Source organism: Manis javanica, chromosome 3, assembly GCF_040802235.1.
Source record: "Manis javanica isolate MJ-LG chromosome 3, MJ_LKY, whole genome shotgun sequence".
NCBI classification, from domain to species: Eukaryota; Metazoa; Chordata; class Mammalia; order Pholidota; family Manidae; genus Manis; species Manis javanica.
This window is the reverse complement of record NC_133158.1, coordinates 130,969,360-130,992,345: the sequence shown is the minus strand read 5'-3', so window position 1 is coordinate 130,992,345 and position 22,986 is coordinate 130,969,360. Positions and strand designations below refer to the sequence as shown.

At 37.8% G+C, this 22,986-nt stretch overlaps 1 protein-coding gene across 3 annotated transcripts in view; it reads left to right on the top strand.

Annotated features, from left to right (window-relative positions):
* NAALADL2 (N-acetylated alpha-linked acidic dipeptidase like 2) overlaps positions 1–22,986 on the top strand; it is a 1,394,480-nt gene that overhangs the window by 214,588 nt on the left and 1,156,906 nt on the right. The gene's annotated exons all lie outside the window — the stretch shown is intronic.

Sequence of the window (22,986 nt, the reverse complement as noted above, 5' to 3'; positions counted from 1 at the left end):
GGTACTTGTATTTCTCCACCTGGCTTATTTCACTGAGCATAGTATCTTCGAGCTCCATCCATGTTGTTGCAAATGGTAAGATCTGTTTCTTTCTTATGGCTGAATAGTATTCCATTGTGTATATGTACCACCTCCTCTTTATCCATTCATCTACTGATAGACCCTTAGGTTGCTTCCATATCTTGGCTATTGTAAATAGTGCTGCAATAAACATAGGGGTGCATATGTCTTTTTGAATCTGAGAACTTGTATTCTTTGGGTAAATTCCAAGGAGTGGGATTCCCGGATCAAATGGTATTTCTATTTTTATTTTTATTTTTTTTTTTTGAGAGGGCATCTCTCATATTTATTGATCAAATGGTTGTTAACAACAATAAAATTCAGTATAGGGGGGTCAATGCTCAATGTACAATCATTAATCCATCTCAAGCCTAATTCTCGTCAGTCTCCAATCTTCTGAAGCATAACGAACAAGTTCTTACATGGTGAACGAATTCTTACAGAGTGAATAAATTCTTACATGGTGAACAGTACAAGGGCATTCATCACAGAAACTTTCGGTTTTGATCATGCAATATGACCTATAAACCATCAGGTCAAATATGAATATTCATTTGATTTTTGTACTTGATTTATATGTTGATCGCCCATTTCTCCTATTATTATTATTATTTTTATTTTTAATAAAATGCTGAAGTGGTAGGTAGATGCAAGATAAAGGTAGAAAACATAGTTTAGTGCTGTAAGAAGGCAAATATAGATGATCAGATGATCAGGTGTGTGCCTATGGACTAAGTATTAATCCAGGCTAGACAAGGGCAGCAAGACATCCACGGATGCAGAAGATTTCTCTCAAAGCAGGGGGGGTGAGGTTCTGAGCCTCACCTCTGTTGATCCCCAAATTCTCACCTGATGGCCCCCCTGCGACTGTGCCTGTCTTAGGTTGTTCCTCCCTTGAGGAATCTTACCCGTCTCTGGCTAACCAGTCATCTTCCGGGGCCATACAGGGAAATGTAAAGTTGGTAAGTGAGAGAGAAGCCATATTGTTTGCAAAGGTTAGCTTTTTACTTCTTTGCAGATTTATGCCCTGTGGCTTCTATGCCCAGCACTTGTCTCGAGGTATCTTTACCACCTGGAGGAATTATGATACTCGGTAAATTCGATATGAGGCACGAATTCTATTTAAGGTTTGTAATTAGGAAGGAAGAAGAAAAGCTATAGATGTAGCATATGAAGGAAACTTGGGAGGATTGATTATTTCTTTGACATATCTTCTTGTATAGTACCTTAAGTATGTATAGGTTTTAAACTACTAACTAATTTGCACACACATATTAACATAATAGGAATACGGTGACATAAACAACGCAAATCTATAATTACCAGCCATCTCCAGTGAAGCCAAGAAAACCATTTAGGCACCCTAGGCATTTGTGAAAATTTATCTATGATATGATGGATATTGTCCAACTGTACTTGAACCATCAGACAAATTAAAGCAGCCCATTTCTGGGATCTGTTCACATCCCATATGTTCTTTTAACCATAGATAGTCTATAGTCATGAGATTTTGGGGTGCTACAACTTGCACCCCTCCCAACTCCTGGTTGAGTTCCAACAGTACAGATCCAGTCAAATTCGTTGTCTCACTGTATGCACATGCCAGCCTAGACATCTCCCTCCTCCTTCTTATGGCAAGTCCAGGAGACGGTGGGCTGGATGCAGCCACAACCGCAGCATCGTCCGGATCCCTGTGGAGGCTTTTTGATGATCATCCCCCGGCACGAGTCCTCCAGAGAGTGCTGATGCCGGAAGCTCCTCCTCATATCGTATCTTAGTTCATTTTCTGGGTATCCAAGCTAGGCCTTGATCTTCTGCATAGAAACAAACAGACCCTTTGCCTACACTTTGACATGCCCTCTATACCACTGTGCAGAACTCATTGGAGGTCAGCACACAGTAACTGCTTTTTTTTTTTTATTAAGAGAAAGGAATATTATCAGAAAAGAGTACCTCCATAGCTGATCATCTGACACCCTTTAAGTGATCAACATTAAGGATATTTAAAGCATGCGTTGATCTTTGATTTACCAATAGTTTTATCCTGTTAAGGAGTAATCCCCCTTTTCTTTCTTTCTTTCTTTTTTTTTTTTAAATTTTTAATCTACACTTACCTGAAGAATACTATGTTTACTATGCTCTCCCCTATATCAGGTCCCCCCTAACAACCACATTACGGTTACTGTCCATCAGCTTAGCAAAATGTGGTAGAGTCACTACTTGTCCTCTCTGTGTTGTGCAGCCCACCCTCCCCTTTCTCCCTCCCCCCCATGCATGCTAATCTTAATACCCCACTTCTTCTTCCCCCCCCTTATCCCTCCCTGCCCACCCATCCTCCCCAGTTCCTTTCCCTTTGGTACCTGTTAGTCCATTTTTGGGTTCTGTAATTCTGCTGCTGTTTTGTTCCTTCAGTTTTTCCTTTGTTCCTATACTCCTCAGATGAGTGAAATCATTTGGTATTTCTCTTTCTCCGCTTGGCTTATTTCACTGAGCATAATACTCTCCAGCTCCATCCATGTTGCTGCAAATGGTTGGATTTTTCCACTTCTTATGGTTGAGTAGTATTCCATTCTGTATATGTACCACATCTTCTTTATCCATTCATCTACAGATGGACATTTAGGTTGCTTCCAATTCTTGGCTATTGTAAATAGTGCTGCGATAAACATAGGAGTGCATCTGTCTTTCTCAAACTTGATTGCTGCGTTCTTAGGGTAAATTCCTAGGAGTGGAATTCCTGGGTCAAATGGTAGGTCTGTTTTGAGCATTTTGATGCACCTCCATACTGCTTTCCACAATGGTTGAACTAATTTACATTCCCACCAGCAGTGTAGGAGGGTTCCCCTTTCTCCACAGCCTCGCCAACATTTGTTGTTGTTTGTCTTTTGGATGGCAGCTATCCTTACTGGTGTGAGGTGATACCTCATTGTAGTTTTAATTTGCATTTCTCTGATAATTAGCGATGTGGAGCATCTTTTCATGTGTCTCTTGGCCATCTGTATTTCTTTTTTGGAGAACTGTCTGTTCAGTTCCTCTGCCCATTTTTTAATTGGGTTATTTGTTTTTTGTTTGTTGAGGCGTGTGAGCTCTTTATATATTCTGGACGTCAAGCCTTTATCAGATCTGTCATTTTCAAATATATTCTCCCATACTGTAGGGTTCCTTTTTGTTCTATTGATGGTGTCTTTCGCTGTACAGAAGCTTTTCAGCTTAATGTAGTCCCACTTGCTCATTTTTGCTGTTGTTTTCCTTGCCCGGGGAGATATGTTCAAGAAGAGATCACTCATGTTTATATCTAAGAGGTTTTTGCCTATGTTTTTTTCCAAGAGTTTAATGGTTTCGTGACTTACATTCAGGTCTTTGATCCATTTTGAGTTTACCTTTGTATATGGGGTTAGACAATGGTCCAGTTTCATTCTCCTACATGTAGCTGTCCAGTTTTGCCAGCACCATCTGTTGAAGAGACTGTCATTTTGCCATTGTATGTCCATGGCTCCTTTATCAAATATTAATTGACCATATATGTTTGGGTTAATTTCTGGGGTCTCTAATCTGTTCCACTGGTCTGTGGCTCTGTTCTTGTGCCAGTACCAAATTGTCTTGATTACTATGGCTTTGTAGTAGAGCTTGAAGTTGGGGAGTGAGATCCCCCCTACTTTATTCTTCTTTTTCAGGATTGCTTTGGCTATTCGGGGTCTTTGGTGTTTCCATATGAATTTTTGAATTATTTGTTCCAATTCATTGAAGAATGTTGCTGGTAATTTGAGAGGGATTGCATCAAATTTGTATATTGCTTTGGGCAGGATGGCCATTTTGACGATATTAATTCTTCCTAGCCATGAGCATGGGATGAGTTTCCATTTATTAGTGTCCCCTTTAATTTCTCTTAAGAGTGACTTGTAGTTTTCAGAGTATAAGTCTTTCACTTCCTTGGTTAGGTTTATTCCTAGGTATTTTATTCTTTTTGATGCAATGGTGAATGGAATTGTTTTCCTGATTTCTCTTTCTATTGATTCGTTGTTAGTGTATAGGAAAGCTACAGATTTCTGTGTGTTGATTTTGTATCCTGCAACTTTGCTGTATTCCGATATCAGTTCTAGTAGTTTTGGAGTGGAGTCTTTAGGGTTTTTTATGTACAGTATCATATCATCTGCAAATAGTGACAGTTTAACTTCTTCTTTACCAATCTGGATTCCTTGTATTTCTTTGTTTTGTCTGATTGCCGTGGCTAGGACCTCCAGTACTATGTTAAATAACAGTGGGGAGAGTGGGCATCCCTGTCTGGTTCCCGATCTCAGTGGAAATGCTTTCAGCTTCTCGCTGTTCAGTATAATGCTGGCTGTGGGTTTATCATATATGGCCTTTATTATGTTGAGGTACTTGCCCTCTATTCCCATTTTGCTGAGAGTTTTTATCATGAATGGATGTTGAATTTTGTCAAATGCTTTTTCAGCATCTATGGAGATGATCATGTGGTTTTTGTCTTTCTTTTTGTTGATGTGGTGGATGATGTTGATGGATTTTCGAATGTTGTACCATCCTTGCATCCCTGGGATGAACCCCACTTGGTCATGGTGTATGATCCTTTTGATATACTGTTGAATTCTGTTTGCTAATATTTTATTGAGTATTTTTGCATCTACATTCATCAGGGATATTGGTCTGTAATTTTCTTTTTTGGTGGGGTCTTTTCCTGGTTTTGGTATTAGGGTGATGTTGGCTTCATAGAATGAGTTTGGGAGTATTCCCTCTTCTTCTATTTTGTGGAACACTTTAAGGAGAATGCTGGCTGTGGGTTTATCATATATGGCCTTTATTATGTTGAGGTACTTGCCCTCTATTCCCATTTTGCTGAGAGTTTTTATCATGAATGGATGTTGAATTTTGTCAAATGCTTTTTCAGCATCTATGGAGATGATCATGTGGTTTTTGTCTTTCTTTTTGTTGATGTGGTGGATGATGTTGATGGATTTTCGAATGTTGTACCATCCTTGCATCCCTGGGATGAACCCCACTTGGTCATGGTGTATGATCCTTTTGATATACTGTTGAATTCTGTTTGCTAATATTTTATTGAGTATTTTTGCATCTACATTCATCAGGGATATTGGTCTGTAATTTTCTTTTTTGGTGGGGTCTTTTCCTGGTTTTGGTATTAGGGTGATGTTGGCTTCATAGAATGAGTTTGGGAGTATTCCCTCTTCTTCTATTTTGTGGAACACTTTAAGGAGAATGCTGGCTGTGGGTTTATCATATATGGCCTTTATTATGTTGAGGTACTTGCCCTCTATTCCCATTTTGCTGAGAGTTTTTATCATGAATGGATGTTGAATTTTGTCAAATGCTTTTTCAGCATCTATGGAGATGATCATGTGGTTTTTGTCTTTCTTTTTGTTGATGTGGTGGATGATGTTGATGGATTTTCGAATGTTGTACCATCCTTGCATCCCTGGGATGAACCCCACTTGGTCATGGTGTATGATCCTTTTGATATACTGTTGAATTCTGTTTGCTAATATTTTATTGAGTATTTTTGCATCTACATTCATCAGGGATATTGGTCTGTAATTTTCTTTTTTGGTGGGGTCTTTTCCTGGTTTTGGTATTAGGGTGATGTTGGCTTCATAGAATGAGTTTGGGAGTATTCCCTCTTCTTCTATTTTGTGGAACACTTTAAGGAGAATGCTGGCTGTGGGTTTATCATATATGGCCTTTATTATGTTGAGGTACTTGCCCTCTATTCCCATTTTGCTGAGAGTTTTTATCATGAATGGATGTTGAATTTTGTCAAATGCTTTTTCAGCATCTATGGAGATGATCATGTGGTTTTTGTCTTTCTTTTTGTTGATGTGGTGGATGATGTTGATGGATTTTCGAATGTTGTACCATCCTTGCATCCCTGGGATGAACCCCACTTGGTCATGGTGTATGATCCTTTTGATATACTGTTGAATTCTGTTTGCTAATATTTTATTGAGTATTTTTGCATCTACATTCATCAGGGATATTGGTCTGTAATTTTCTTTTTTGGTGGGGTCTTTTCCTGGTTTTGGTATTAGGGTGATGTTGGCTTCATAGAATGAGTTTGGGAGTATTCCCTCTTCTTCTATTTTGTGGAACACTTTAAGGAGAATGGGTATTATGTCTTCTCTGTGTGTCTGATAAAATTCCGAGATAAATCCGTCCGGCCCCGGGGTTTTGTTCTTGGGTAGTTTTTTGATTACTGTTTCAATTTCTTTGCTTGTAATTGGTTTGTTTAACTTTTGTGTTTCTTCCTTGGTCAGTCTTGGGAGGTTGTATTTTTCTAGGAAGTTGTCCATTTCTTCTAGGTTTTCCAGCTTGTTGGCATATAGGTTTTCATAGTAGTCTTTAATAATTCTTTGTATTTCTGTGGAGTCTGTCGTGATTTTTCCATTCTCATTTCTGATTATGTTGATTTATGTTGACTCTCTTTTTCTCTTAAGAAGTTGGGCTAGAGGCTTATCTATTTTGTTTATTTTTCTCAAAGAACCAGCTCTTGGTTTCCTTGATTTTTGCTATTGTTTTATTCTTCTCAATTTTGTTTATTTCTTCTCTGATCTTTATTATGTCCCTCCTTCTGCTGACTTTAGGCCTCATTTGTTCTTCTTTTTCCAGTTTTAATAGTTGTGATGTTAGACTATTCATTTGGGATTGTTCTTCCTTCTTCAAGTGTGCCTGGATTGCTATATACTTTCCTCTTAAGACTGCTTTCGCTGCATCCCACAGAAGTTGGGGCTTAGTGTTGTTGTTGTCATTTGTTTCTATATATTCCTTGATCTCTATTTTGATTTGTTCATTGATCCATTGATTATTTAGTAGCATGTTGTTAAGCCTCCATGTGTTTGTGAGCCTTTTTGTTTTCTTTGTAGAATTTATTTCTACTTTCATACCTTTGTGGTCTGAAAAATTGGTTGGTAGAATTTCAATATTGTGGAATTTACTGAGGCTCTTTTTGTGAGCTAGTATGTGGTCTATTCTGGAGAATGTTCCATGTGCACTTGAGAAGAATGTATATCCTGTTGCTTTTGGATGTAAAGTTCTATAGATGTCTATTAGGTCCATCTGTTCTAGTGTGTTGTTCAGTGCCTGTGTGTCTTTACTTATTTTCTGCCCGGTGGATCTATCCTTTGGGGTGAGTGGTGTGTTGAAGTCTCCTACAATGAATGCATTGCAGTCTATTTCCCTCTTTAGTTCTGTTAGTATTTGCTTCACATATGCTGGTGCTCCTGTATTGGGTGCATATATATTTAGAATGGTTATATCCTCTTGTTGGACTAAGCCCTTTATCATTATGTAGTGGCCTTCTTTATCTCTTGTTACTTTCTTTGTTTTGAAGTCTATTTTGTCTGATATTAGTACTGCAACCCCTGCTTTCTTCTCACTGTTGTTTGCCTGAAATATGTTTTTCCATCCCTTGACTTTTAGTCTATGCTTATCTTTGGGTTTAAGGTGAGTTTCTTGTAAGCAGCATATAGATGGGTCTTGCTTTTTTATCCATTCTATTACTCTATGTCTTTTGATTGGTGCATTAAGTCCATTTACATTTAGGGTGACTATTGAAAGATATGTACTTATTGCCATTGCAGGCTTTAGATTCGTGGTTACCAAAGGTTCAAGGTTAGCTTCTTTAGTATCTTACTGCCTAACTTAGCTCGCTTATTGAGCTGTTATATACACTGTCTGGAGAGTCTTTTCTTCTCTCCCTTCTTATTCCTCCTCCTCCATTCTTCATATGTTGTGTGTTTTGTTCTGTGCTCTTTTTAGGGGTGCTCCCATCTAGAGCAGTCCCTGTAGGATGCCCTGTAGAGGTGGTTTGTGGGAAGCAAATTCCCTCAGCTTTTGCTTGTCTGGGAATTGTTTGATCCCACCATCATATTTAAATGATAGTCGTGCTGGATACAGTATCCTTGGTTCAAGGCCCTTCTGTTTCATTGCATTAAGTATATCATGCCATTCTCTTCTGGCCTGTAGGGTTTCTGTTGAGAAGTCTGATGTTAGCCTGATTGGTTTTCCTTTATAGGTGACCTTTTTCTCTCTAGCTGCCTTTAAAACTCTTTCCTTGTCCTTGATCCTTGCCATTTTAATTATTATGTGTCTTGGTGTTGTCCTCCTTGGATCCTTTCTGTTGGGGGTTCTGTATAATTCCATGGTCTGTTCGATTATTTCCTCCCCCAGTTTGGGGAAGTTTTCAGCAATTATTTCTTCAAAGACCCTTTCTATCCCTTTTCCTCTTTCTTCCTCTTCTGGTATCCCTATAATACGAATGTTTTTCCTTTTGTATTGGTCACATATTTCTCTTAGTGTTGTTTCATTCCTGGAGATCCTTTTATCTCTCTCTATGTCAGCTTCTATACGTTCCTGTTCTCTGGCTTCTATTCCTTCAATGGCCTCTTGCATCTTATCCATTCTGCTTATAAATCCTTCCAGGGATTGTTTCACTTCTGTGATCTCTTTCCTGACATCTGTGATCTCCTTCCGGACTTCATCCCACTGCTCTTGCATTTTTCTCTGCATCTCATCCCATTGCTCTTGCATTTTTTTCTGCATCTCTGTCAGCATGTTCATGATTTTTATTTTGAATTCTTTTTCAGGAAGACTAGTTAGGTCTGTCTCTTTCTCAGGTGTTGTCTCTGTGATCTTTGTCTGCCTGTAGTTTTGCCTTTTCATGGTGATAGAGATAGTTTGCAGAGCTGGTACACGTGACCGCTGGAAGAGCTTCCCTTCTTGTTGGTTTGTAGCCTTTTCCTGGGAGAATAGCGACCTCTAGTGGCTTGTGCTGGGCAGCTGTGCGCAGACAGGGCTTCTGCTTCCTGCCCAGTTGCTTTGGGGTTTATCTCCACTGTTGCTGTGGGCTTGGCCTGGCTGGGGCTGTTCCTCCAAAATGGTGGAGCCCCGTTGGAGGGGGAGCAGCCAGGAGACTATTTATCTCCGTAAGGGGCCTCTGTGCTCCCTGCTGCCCAGGGGGTTAGAGTGCCCAGAGATCCCCAGATTCCCTGCTTCTGGTCTAAGTGACCTGTCCTGCCCCTTTAAGATTTCCAAAAAGCACTCTCCAAACCAAAACAACAGCAGCAACAATGAGAGAGGGAACAGAAACAAAGAGAGAAAAAAAAAGGAAAAAAAAGGAAAAAACAAGCGATTTTTTTTTTTTTTTTTTGTCCTCAGGTGCCGGTCCCAGGCACCCGCTCACTGGTCCTGCTGCCCTGTCTCCCTAGCACCAGGGTCCCTGTCCTTTCAAGGCTTCCATAAAGCACCCACCCACCGGTCCCGCAGGGAAGGAACGCTCGATATTCTTTGTCCTCAGGCACTGGTCCCACGCACCTGCTCACCAGTCCCGCCGCCCTGCCTCCCTAGCACCGGGGTCCCTGTCCCTTCAAGGCTTCCAAAAAGCACTCGGCAAAAAGAGAGAAAAAAAAGTGGAAAAACGCGCGATTTCTTCCGTCCTCAGGTGCTGGTCTCAGGCACCCACCCAGCGGTCCCACAGGGAAAAATGCGGGATATTCTTTGTCCTCAGGTGCCGGTCCCAGGCACCCGCTCACCAGTCCCGCCGCCCTGCCTCCCTAGCACCGGGGTCCCTGTCCCTTTTAGGCTTCCAAAAAGCACTCGCAGAAAAGAGAAAAAAAAAAGGGGAAAAACGCGCGATTTCCTCTGTCCTCAAGTGCCGGTCTCAGGCACCCGCCCACCGGTCCCGCAGGGAAAAACGGGGGATATTCTTTGTCCTCAGGCGCCGGTCCCAGCCACCCGCTCCCCAGTCCCGCCACCGTGCCTCCCTAGCACTGGGGTCCCCGTCCCTTCAAGGCTTCCAAAAAGCGCTCGCCAAAAAGAGAGAAAAAAAAAAAAGGGGAAAAACGCGCGACCTCCTCCGTCCTCAGGCACCGGTCTCAGGCACCCGCCCCCAGGTCTCGCAGGGAGAAACGCGGGATATTCTTTGTCCTCCGGCGCCGTTCCCAGGCACCTCCTCACCGATCCCGCCACCCTGCCTCCCCAGCAACGGGGGCCCGTCCCTCTAAGGCTTCCAAAAAGCGCTCGCCAAAAAAAAAAAAAAAAAAAAAAACCGCTCCGGTTTCTCTCCACCCGCCGGGAGCCGGGGGGAGGGGCGCTCGGGTCCCGCCGGGCTGGGGCTTGTATCTTACCCCCTTCACAAGGCGCTGGGTTCTTGCAGGTGTGGATGTGGTCTGGATGTTGTCCTGTGTCCTGTGGTCTCTATTTTAGGAAGATTTTTCTTTGTTATATTTTCATAGCTCTATGTGTTTTTGGGAGGAGATTTCCACTGCTCTACTCACGCCGCCATCTTGGCTCCGCCTATTTTTATTTTTTTAAGGGACGTCCATATTGCTTTCCACAATGGTTGAACAAGCTCACCTTCCCACCAGCAGTGTAGGAGGGTTTCCCTTTATCCACATCTTCACCAGCATTTGTTATTCTTAGACTTTTTGATGATGGCCATCATAACTAGTGTAAGATGATATCTCATTGTGGTTTTAATTTGCATTTCGCTGATGATCAGTGATGTGCAGCATCTTTTCATGTGTCTGTTGGCCATCTGAATTTCTTCTTTGGATAATTGTCCCTTCATATTCTCCGCCCATTTTTTAATTGAGTTATTTGCTTTTTGGGTGTTGAGGCATGTGAGTTCTTTATAGATTTTGGATGTTAACCCCTTGTTAGTTATGTCACTTACAAATATATTCTCCCAAACTGTAGGATGCCTTTTTGTTCTGCTGATGGATTCCTTTGCCATACAGAAGCTTTTTAGTTTGATGTAGTCCCGTGTGTTCATTTTTGCTTTTGTTTCCCCTGCTCAAGGAGATGCATTCTGGAAAAAGTTGCTCATGCTTATATTCGGTAGATTTTTGCCTATGTTGTCTTCTAAGAGTTTTATGGTTTTATGTCTTACATTCAGGTCTTTGACCCATTTTGAGTTTAGTTTTGTGTATGGGGATAAACAATAATCCAGTTTCATTCTCTTGCATGTAGCTGTTCCCTTTTGCCAACACCAGTTGTTGAAGAGGCTGTCATTTCCCCATTGTATGTCCATGGCTCCTTTATTGTATATTACTTGACCATATATGCTTGGGTTTATATCAGGGCTCTTAGTCTGATTGGTTGGTCTATGGGTCTGTTCTTGTGCCAGTACCAAATTGTCTTGATTACTGTGGCTTTGTAGTAGAGCTTGAAATCAGGGAGTGTAATCCCCCCAGCTTTATTCTTTCTTCTCAGGGTTGCTTTGGCTATTTGGGGTCTTTTGTGGTTCCATATGAATTCTAGAACTATTTGCTCTAATTCAATGAAGAATGCTGTTGGTATTTTGATAAGAATTGCATTGAATCTGTAGATTCCTTTAGACAGGATGGCCATTTTGACAATATTCTTCCTATCCATGAGCACAGGATGTGTTTCCATTTATTGGTATCTTCTTTAATTTCTCTCATGAGTGTCTTGTAGTTTTCAGTGTATAGGTATTTTACTTCCTTGGTTAGGTTTATTCCTAGGTATTTTATTCTTTTTGATGCAATTGTGAATGGGATTGTTTTCCTGATTTATCTTTCTGCTTCTTTGTCATTAGTGCATAGGAATGAAACAGATTTTTGTGTATTAATTTTGTACCCTGCAGGTTTGCTGAATTCAGGTATTCGATCTAGTAGTTTTGGAGTGAATTCTTTAGGATTTTTTCTGTACAATATCATGCCATATGCAAACAGTGACAGTTTAACTTCTTCTTTACCAATCTGGATGCCTTTTATTTCTTTGTGTTGTCTGATTGCCATGGTGAGGATCTACAGATCTATGTTGAATAAAAGTGGAGAGAGTGGGCATACTTGTCTTGTTCCTGATCTTAAAGGAAAGGCTTTCAGCTTCTCGATGCTGAGAATGAGGTTGGCTGTGGGTTTGTCATATATGGCCTTTATTATTTTGAGATACTTGCCCTCTGTGCCCATTTGGTTGAAAGTTTTTATCATGAATGGGTGTTGAATTTTGTCAAATGTTTTTCAGCATCTATGGAGATGATCATGTGGTTTTTGTCCTTCTTTTTGTTGATGTGGTGGATGATGTTTATGGATTTTCTAATACTGTATCATCTTTACATCCTTGCAATAAATCCTACTTGACCATGATGGGTGATCTTTCTGATGTATTTTTAAATTCAGTTTGCAAATATCTTGTTGAGCATTTTTGCATCTATGTTCATCAGGGATATTGGTCTGTAATATTATTTTTTTGTGGTGTCTTTGCCTGGTTTTGGTATTAGGGTGATGCTGGCCTCATAGAATGAGTTTGGAAGTATTCCCTCTTCTTCTATTTTTTGGAAAACTTTAAGGAGGATGGATATTAGGTCTCCATTAGATGTTTGATAAAGTTTAGTGTTGAAGCTTTCTGGTCCAGAGGTTTTGTTCTTACGTGATTTTTTTATTTCATATTCAATTTTGTTGCTAGTGATTGGTCTGTTCAGATTTTCTGTTTGTTCCTGCATCGTCCTTGGAAGGTTGTATTTTTCTAGAAAGTTGTCCATTTCAGTTTGTTAGCATATAATTTTTCATAGTATTCTCTCACAATTCTTTGTATTTCTGTGGTGTCCATAGGATTTTTCCTTTCTCATTTTTGATTCTGTTTATGTGTGTAGAGTCTCTCTTTTTTATTTATAAGTCTGGCTAGAGGTTTATCTATTTTGTTTATTTTCTTGAAGAACTAGCTCTTGCTCTCATTGATTCTTTCTATTGTTTTATTCTTTATTATGTCACTTTATTATGTCACTCCTTCTACTGACTTTGGGCCTCATTTGTTCTTCTTTTTCTAGTTTCTTTAATTGTGAGTTTAGACTGTTCATATGGGATTGTTCTTCTTTATTGAGGTAGGCCTGTATTTCAATATACTTTCCTCTTAGCTCAGCCTTCACTGCATCCCACAGAGTTTTTGGTGTTGCATTATTGTTGTCATTTGTCTCCATATATTGCCTCATCTCTGTTTTTATTTGGTCATTGATCCATTGGTTATTTAGGAGCATGTTGTGAAGCCTTCATGTGTTTGTGGGATTTTTCATTTTCTTTGCATAATTTATTTCTAGTTTCCTACCTTTGTGGTCTGAGAAGCTGGTTGGTACAATTTCAATCTTTTTGAATTTACTAAGGCTCTTTTTGTGGCCTAGTATATGATCTATTCTTGAAAATGTTCCATATGCACTTGAGAAGAATGTGAATTCTGCTGCTTTTGGGTGTAGAGTTCTGTACATGTCTGTTAGGTCCATCTGTTCTAGTGTGTTCAGTGCCTCTGTGTCCTTACTTATTTTATTACTGGTTGATCTGTCCTATGGAGTGAGTGGAGTGTTGAAGTCTCCTAGAATGAATGCATTGCATTCTATTTCCCCTTTTAATTCTGTTAGTATTTAACATATGTAGGTGCTCCTGTGTTGGGTGCATAGATATTTATAGTGGTTATATTGTCTTGTTGGATTGACCCCTATATCATTATGTAATGTCCTTTGTCTCTTGTGACTTTCATTGTTTTGAAGTCTATTTTGTCTGATACAAGTACTGCAACTCCTGCTTTTTTATCCCTATTTTTTTTATGAAGTATCTTTTTCCATCCCTTCATTTTAAGTCTGTGTATGTCTTTGGGTTTGAAGTGAGTCTCTTGTAGGGAGCATATAGATGGGTCTTGTTTTTTTATCCATTCAGTTACTCTATGTCTTTTGATTGCTGCATTCAGACCATTTACATTTAGGGTGATTATTGATAGGTATGTACTTATTGCCATTGCAGGTTTGATTCGTGGTTACCAAAGGTTCAATGTTAACTTCCTTACTATCTAAGAGTCTGTCTTAACTCACTTAATATGCTATTACAAACACAATCTAAAGGTTCTTTTCTTTTTCTCCCCCTTTTTCTTCTTCCCCCATACTTTATATATTAGGTATCATATTCTCTACTCTTTGTCTATCCCTTGATTGACTTTTGGGGTAGCTGATTTAATTTTGCATTTACTTAGGAATTAACTGTTTTTCTTTACTGTAGTTTTATTTTCTCTGGTGACAGCTATTAAACCTTAGGAACACTTCCATCTATAGCACTCCCTCCAAAATACACTATAGAGACAGTTTGTGGGAGGTAAATTCTCTCAGCTTTTGCTCATCTGGAAATTGTTTAATCCCTCCTTCAAATTTAAATGATAATCTTGCCAGATAGAGTATTCTTGGTTTGAAGCCCTTCTGCTTCATTGCATTAAATACATCTTGCCACTCCCTTCTGGCCTGTAAGGTTTCTGTTGAGAAGTCTGATGATAACCCCATGTGCTTTCCTTTGTATTTGATCTTGTTTCTCTCTCTGGCTGCTTTTCATATCTGTCCTTATCCTTGATCTTTGCCATTTTAATATTGTATGTCTTGGTGTTGTCTTCCTTGGGTCCCTTTTTTTGGGAGATCTGTGTACCTCCATGGCCTGAGAAACTATCTCCTTCCCCAGATTGGGGAAGTTTTCTGCAATTACTTCCTGAAAGACAGTTTCTATCGCTTTTTCTCTCTCTTTTTCTTCTGGAACCCATATAATACGAATACTGTTCCATTTGAATTGGTCACACAGTTCTCTCAATATTCTTTCATTCTTAGAGATCCTTTTTTTGTCTCTGTGGCTCAGCTTCTTTGCAATCCTCTTCTATAATTTCTATTTCATTTATTATCTCCTCCACCATATCTAATCTGCTTTTAAAACCTTCCATTGTATTTTTCATTTTTGATACTGTGTTCTGTAATGATTGGATCTCTGACTGGAATTCATTCCTGTGTTCTTGAGTATTTTTCTGTCCCTCCATGAGCATGTTAATGATTTTTATTTTGAAATCTCTTTCAGGAAGATTCATGAGATCGGTGTCATTTGACTCTTTTGGGTGAATGTATGCTTTTGCTTTGAACCAGGTTCCTTTGATGTTTCATATTTGTATGTGCACCCTCTATTTTCCAGAAGCTGTACTCTCTGGAGCTGCTCATCCCCTGGAGCAATTTTGGGGGTTGCAGGGAAGCAGTGTTAGTGCCTGGGGCAAGGAAAAAATCTCTGCCTGTCTCTACTGCCTTTCTCTACTGGCAGAACCAGTGGGCTGAGCACACAGGTATAAGCCTCTATGCTTTGCATTTGTAGCTGCTTTAGGCAGGGCTTCCCTCTGGCTGGCCTGATACCAGTGCAGGTTTGCTGGTTTGCGAGCCAAAGGCAGGCTGTCTGAGAGGAAAGTGGAGAAGGCTGCCTATCACAAAGGGGGGCCTTGGAGCTTTGTAGCTAGCTAAGGGGCTGGAGCACCTGAAGATGGTGAAAGTTCCCAACCTGCTGGGCAGAGTGCACCTGTACAATTTTGTCTACTTGTCCTTTCTCCTGAGCAGTAAGCTCTGTGCAGTCATTGCCTCTTTAGCAGCCCTCTCCCTTTTAAGAAGTCTCTCAATTTGCCTGCCTTTCTTTTGTCCCAGAGCAGCCAGGTATGGATCCCTGTTTTCCACAAGCAGCTGGAATCTCAGTCTCTCCAGGTATTCTGCCTGTCTTAGCTTTCCAACCCCCCTAATTATCAGAGCACCTTGCAATGTAGGTTTGTACTCCCAGAGCAGATCTCCAGAGCTAGGTGTTCATCAGTCCAAGACCTCCACTCCTTACCTGCTCCATTTCTTTTCCTTCCACTGGTGAGCTGTTGTCGGGGAAGGGCTTAGGTCCCACTTGGTCACTGCTTTGGTACATTACACTGTTCCGTGAGGTCTATTCTTTTCTCCCTGTGTATGCAGTCTGGCGCAGCCTTCTTTCCTGTTGCTCTTTCAGGAGTACTTGTATTAATTATATTTTCATATTATATGCAGTTTTAGGAGGAGACCTCTCTAGACCTCTCATCCTGCCATCTTTAAATGATTTGGCATTTTGTCTTTATAAAACTATCCTGGAAAAAATATCCAAGTATAAAGAAAAATGGTAGTAAAATTTGAATAAGATTTTAAACATTCGAAACCAGTTTTTATCCTAAAGAATAAAGCAGTGCATAAAAAGGTGTTTTCATATTATCAATTGAAAAATATTTATAATTGTGAAATATGTTGGAAAATGATGCAGAACTTATATACAGGTAATTGCAATTGTAGTTCATGAAAACACACACACACACACACTCACACACACTTTACTTGGCAAAGACTGAAAGACCATCCCCCCAATTTTAGCATCTTTAAGTGGTGGAATGGAGTTTGGGTCATTTTATCATTTATGCTTTTACATATGTTTCAAACTTACTATAATTAGAATGTACTCACTATGAAAAGAAAGAATTAAATAAATTAATCAATTCAAATCCATTTACTGAGTACTATTAGAATTCCTATCCATGTATAAACTATAGAACTTACTTTTGTAATCTGACCAAAATGGGAACCATACTTTACATTGGACATTTCTATAATTTTCTGCCAGTCCACTTTGATGGACATTTTATTTGTGAGTACTATTTTCTTAAGAAAGGACTTAATAATGGGATTTTAGGTCAAAGGTTAAAGTCAATTTAAGTTTGAACATACTGTACAGTCCCACCAGAGAATTCTACTAACTGTATGAGTTTCCCATACCTTGGATAAGTGTAGATTTTGAAATGTGTTTCATCTCTATCTGCCTGATATGGTAAAAAATTAATCCTATTTTCAGTTTCATTCTTTGGATATAATGAATTTGAACTTTACTTAATTAACAGTCCAGAATTTTTACGTCTTACCTATTTTTATTTTTGCTGAATTTTCTATTAGTTGTTGGATTTTTGTTTGTTTATAACAGCTCTTTATTTATAAGACCCTTCTTTGTCAACTTTCTTTTTTTCCCCTTTTCATTTTTTTTTTTCATGAAAAATTGTATTATATTTAAGAAGGAAGGAGTTATGAGGCAGGGAGACCTATAAGTTTCCAGAATGCAAACAATTATACTTATTTGTTTATAGTGTATATATATATATATATATATATATATATATATATATATTTTTTTTTTTTTTTTTTGAGAGGGCATCTCTCATATTTATTGATCAAATGGTTGTTAACAACAATAAAATTCAGTATAGGGGGGTCAACGCTCAATGTACAATCATTAATCCATCTCAATTCTAATTCTCGTCAGTCTCCAATCTTCTGAAGCATAACGAACAAGTTCTTACATGGTGAACGAATTCTTACATAGTGAATAAATTCTTACATGGTGAACAGTACAAGGGCAGTCATCACAGAAACTTTCGGTTTTGATCATGCAATATGACCTATAAACAATCAGGTCAAATATGAATATTCGTTTGATTTTTGTACTTGATTTATATGTTGATCCCACATTTCTCCTATTATTATTATTATTTTTATTTTTTTTTTTTTTTTTTTTTTTTGAGAGGGCATCTCTCATATTTATTGATCAAATGGTTGTTAACAACAATAAAATTCAGTATAGGGGGGTCAATGCTCAATGTACAATCATTAATCCATCTCAAGCCTAATTCTCGTCAGTCTCCAATCTTCTGAAGCATAACGAACAAGTTCTTACATGGTGAACGAATTCTTACAGAGTGAATAAATTCTTACATGGTGAACAGTACAAGGGCAGTCATCACAGAAACTTTCGGTTTTGATCATGCAATATGACCTATAAACCATCAGGTCAAATATGAATATTCATTTGATTTTTGTACTTGATTTATATGTTGATCCCACATTTCTCCTATTATTATTATTATTTTTATTTTTAATAAAATGCTGAAGTGGTAGGTAGATGCAAGATAAAGGTAGAAAACATAGTTTAGTGCTGTAAGAAGGCAAATGTAGATGATCAGATGATCAGGTGTGTGCCTATGGACTAAGTATTAATCCAGGCTAGACAAGGGCAGCAAGACATCCACGGATGCAGAAGATTTCTCTCAAAGCAGGGGGGGTGAGGTTCTGAGCCTCACCTCTGTTGATCCCCAAATTCTCACCTGATGGCCCCCCTGCGACTGTGCCTGTCTTAGGTTGTTCCTCCCTTGAGGAATCTTACCCATCTCTGGCTAACCAGTCATCTTCCGGGGCCATACAGGGAAATGTAAAGTTGGTAAGTGGGAGAGAAGCCATATTGTTTGCAAAGGTTAGCTTTTTACTTCTTTGCAGATTTATGCCCTGTGGCTTCTATGCCCAGCACTTGTCTCAAGGTATCTTTACCACCTGGAGGAATTATGATACTCGGTAAATTCGATATGAGGCACGAATTCTATTTAAGGGTCCCCTTTTCATTTTTAAAACCTTATTTATTGCAACCTTCCACATGTCCTTAAACATTTTTAAGTATTTGAGTATATCATGATAGTTAAATATTTTCATTATTGTGAAGAAATGATGTCATAGGGCCTTTTCAACAAAGAATACCCAAAATATTTACTACCTTATTTAAGTATTTTTTACATTTTAATATCTCCAATTACATTTTTTTGTCTTTCTGGAATTAATTTTGCTTAAATGAGTAGAGAAAGAAATGAAAAGTGCTACTTTTTACTTATATTTTCCAACAGACATTCAGAATTCTTAGTACTGATTTTTGAATACTGGTCTTATCCCAGCTGATTTGAAGCACAAATTTTATCACATATAATTTCCCTATACTCTTGAGAAGTAAAATAAATTCAGATTATTAAAATGTGAATAGTTAACAGAAGTGATTCATTTATTCATGGCATTATTAGTTTCCATCTTACTTTGCTTTTATTCTTTCATTCAGGCAGTGACAATTTATTACAAGCCTTCTCAGCACCAGTACACATGGTTTGTAGTTTCTGACCTCAGGGATCTTAAAATGAGGCCATTTATATTTATGTGCAAATTAACAAGTATGAATCTATCATATAGATAATCTATGTTGTTATAGGCTATTGGAATAATGAAGGGATGAATAAATTATTTCAAGAAAGTTTGTAAAGAGAAATGTTTTCTCCTTACATCCTTGTTAAAAAGAAACTTTCTTCCTCAAATATTTGAAAATACAGGTCATAGAGTGTTAGAGTTGAAAATGATCTTAAAGATGATCCATTTCTGTCCCCTCCTTTTACATTTAAGAAAACTGACCTAAAGAAATTAAATGGCTTAACTTAGATCATATTTTGATTTACTTGCAGAGGTTGAATTAAAACCTGGATTCTCAAGCAGCCCTTGCCTTTTGGTTTATCAAGATATTCTCATAGTATGAAAAAAGATTTACGGTGATGGAGCTATTATTGTTTTCTCCTCTTCTGACATATTGTAGCACTATTGCATTATTTCTAAGAGTTAATAGTGTTATATTATGCATTATATAGAACTCTTAGTGCCCATCTTCCTCTTTTTTCATTCTATGATTTTCACTTTAACCATACTTGTTCTCTTCACTGTCAGATTAATTCTTCTACCTTTTATATACCCTGATCATAGGACTTCTTTAGGAGTATGTGCAATGAGACATGACTCATTTTTTTCTCTTCTTTCTATATACTTTTTTAAGGTTTCTGATAGTTGGTCTTAAAATACCTACATGGCTGATGATGAAGAAAACAGACAAGACAGACAGGATTACAACCCTAATTGTCTTTAAATGTGTTTTAAATCCTACTAAATAAAACACTTTTAAACCTCAGAAGGTAACCTTCTTTAGTCAATTACTAATATCTGATGTACTGCACACCATTATTGTTATATAGAAATAAATGAACATACAAGCAGGGCAGTAATATTACTTGGGACTGTTAGTTTATACTTAACAAGTTGGCCTTCTTTGCTGTAGAAAAAAAGGTTAGAAACAGAGAACTTTTGTTTTTAGTATCCTCTTGAGTTGATTAATTAGTGGAGTATGACCTTTAGTTACTATGTCCTTAAGATGAGGACCAAACAAGTGCTCAGAGAAGTTTGTCTTTGGAAAACAGCACCAATGATTCAGAATAGAGAAAAATAAATAGCTTGGTCATTGGCTTAAGCATTTTCTTTGACTTTTGGGGGGCTCATTCTATTTAATTCTCAGTAATTCTTTAGGAATTGACAGAAGTACTCTTAATTTGCGCACAATGTATGAAGAGTATGAACGTTGCATGATCATACATTTTTGAACTTACAATTTTATACTGCAGTATATTTATAATATGCTTTTAATAAAGTGTAAGTATAAAAAACAATCATCTTTCAGGAAGGTATAGTCTCTTAGATCCTTAATCTGAGACCTTGGCAGCTTTTTGTATTCAATAAGGTAGCTTCCTTCTTAAGGGACTGTTCTCATCTCTATTGTGGGCTTTTGTTGAGGGGCTTAGCATTCCTTTCTTACCCATGATAGGTACATATGTTACAGAGACAGTGAGAGTCCTATGCATGCAACATGAATGTTCAAATAAGCATGTCGTTCTTGATAAGTAGGGAAGAAAATTAGCAATTTCACACTAGACCACAAGTGACTGATTAGCTCTGGAAATCTGAACTTCAAAGGATAGTTATTAGTATAATGTTATGCATATGGAATGTAGTGAATGTCATTCTAAAACTTTCAGTGTAATATACCATTTGGGGGAGCTTTTAAATATATTATGGTATAGTGCTTGCTTTTTAATTAGCTTTTTCTGTAGCATAAGTGAAAGGTAATGCATTATATATGTAATGCTTACTCATTTAAAAACCAAACTATACATTTCTAAAACACAAATATTATAGTAATTTATCACTTTGTTGGTTAAGATAAATAGTACTTAAAGCACCATTAAAGTATGACTTTCATTATTAATCATTTAGTGACTTGCCCTGAAATCACTTAGAAATTTAGTAGGTATTTTGCCTTTTCAAGAGGATGCAAAGGATAGCTCTTAATTAGAATACATAAGACCTCTTTGGTTCTCCTTTCTGGAGAAAACCTCATTCATATATTTTTATCATTATTCATATCATGTGAAAATAAATTTTGGAAAAATTTAAGTTCGACATTTCCAACTCAAAAGCTAATAATTATGCATTGATTTGTGATGCATTTATGATTACAAAATTTATCCTCACTTTTCCTGATATTTTCCCTGTTCAAAAGATAGGAGTGCAAGAAATATTCAAACATTTAGGTCATGATCCACAGTTCATTTTTCAGCCTGCATTCCTATTTGACATCCTCAATTACTATCTTAGCAAGATTTTTACTTATTTTAAATTTAGTGCTAAAGAAACAAGTCAGTTGGAGAGGTGGTTCTAGAAATTATTACAGTAATTACTTCAACAACTTTGTCTGTGTTTTCCAAAGAATGTGTTAAACAAAAATTATCATTGAATTACAATTAATATTGGAAGTTATAGTTTATCTCTAGGATATTCTAATATGACACATTTTATAATCACGTCCCTGTGCTTCATGTGGAATCTGCCAGATCATAAAGCTAAATGAGAATTTTCTTAGTAAAACTTCTTTAGATTCAGTTATGTAATTTCCAGTTTCCTTTAGTGAAGAGTCAGTTCATTGCTCTTTCTTTTACTTTCAGAAGGTTTGGGTCTATCTTTGGCTCCACCTTATGTTCACCTCCAGAAGAGCTCGCCATGGCATGATAGTCCTACATGCCACTAATGAAGTTGAAGGGTAACATTCTTACTTCCCATAGATTCCTCACATATTGTTAACATCCTTTATTTGTAAGATTCTTTCTGTTTCTCTTGGGAACATATTTTACTGTGTCTGGTACATTTTTACTCTATCTTATTTATCATATATAATATATATGTTATACTTATATATATGTAATCTTACTTCTGATTTATTCCCTAGTATCATAAAGAGTAAAAGATAAGAGAACAGACATAATGGTTTAGACAAACTGTCTTTCTAAAAAGTTACCCAACTCTATTAACTATAAAATTCCAATCTTAATCCCCATCAGCCTTATCATAACTTTGTCATTCTAGCTCAAGAAAGTGGTGAGAAAAAAACAGTAGGAAAATTAGGAACAGCAAAATGAATGTTGATTTTTTGCACCTGTGGCTAAGATCTTTTCTTTGAACTAGGTGCTTTCTGAATTTAACCTTCTCTTTCTGTTCTGGCAATGGCAAAATATGTTCTCCTCATCAAGTTCCTCAAATGCTGACTAATCTTTTGCTTGTGGCTCTGATTGTTGTTTGAAAGCAGCAGAAAAAAAAAAAGAAAGTATGTGTATGTGGTGTGTATAATAGGAACTTAATTGAGTTACTTAATTTTATTTACTCAGAAGAAGATAGATGGAAATATAAGCAAGACTTAAGTCTGCCTTGCAGAGTAAATGTATGTATTATTAAGTATGAATTGTATAGGGTGTGAAGACTTCAAGTATCTGCAGTTTTTCACTATTCTTTTAATAAAGTCCTTACATAAGCTTAAATACTGTGTATAACTTATTTCTTGTCTCAGCAAATGCTTCATGACTTTTAGTTTAGTGGATATGAGGGAAAACCGGCTGTGACATCTGTCAACACATGGATTTCCAGGGCTGCTGCAGATGGTCTGAGCTGATCCTTAGTCTCTCTCACCACCTCATTTGTGTCCTTTCCAAAGTCACCTGCTTATCCAAAGTGAATGACCTTCTGAAAGAGGAGCAGTTGTGAAAGAGATTGAAAAGGTGTATTCCCTTGCTGTATTTTCTACACATGTTCAGAACTTATTCAAAGATATAGAAATCTGTGGGACAAATAGACACTTGGGTTGGGATGAATTCTCTTTCTAGAAGCAGTATAGTAAATAAAGAGGATTGCATTAAGAGTCCACAACCTTGCTGAGTAGTTATCTGCTGTATAACTTCTGTAAGTCACTTTATCTTTTCAGTCTTAGTTTTGCCCCAAAAATTGGTTAATAACAGGGTTATCTGCAAAGACTAAACACCTTTATTAAATCACCTTTATTTTTAGTACCAGCTATGGGCCAGACACAGTCATAGGAACTGGGGCTA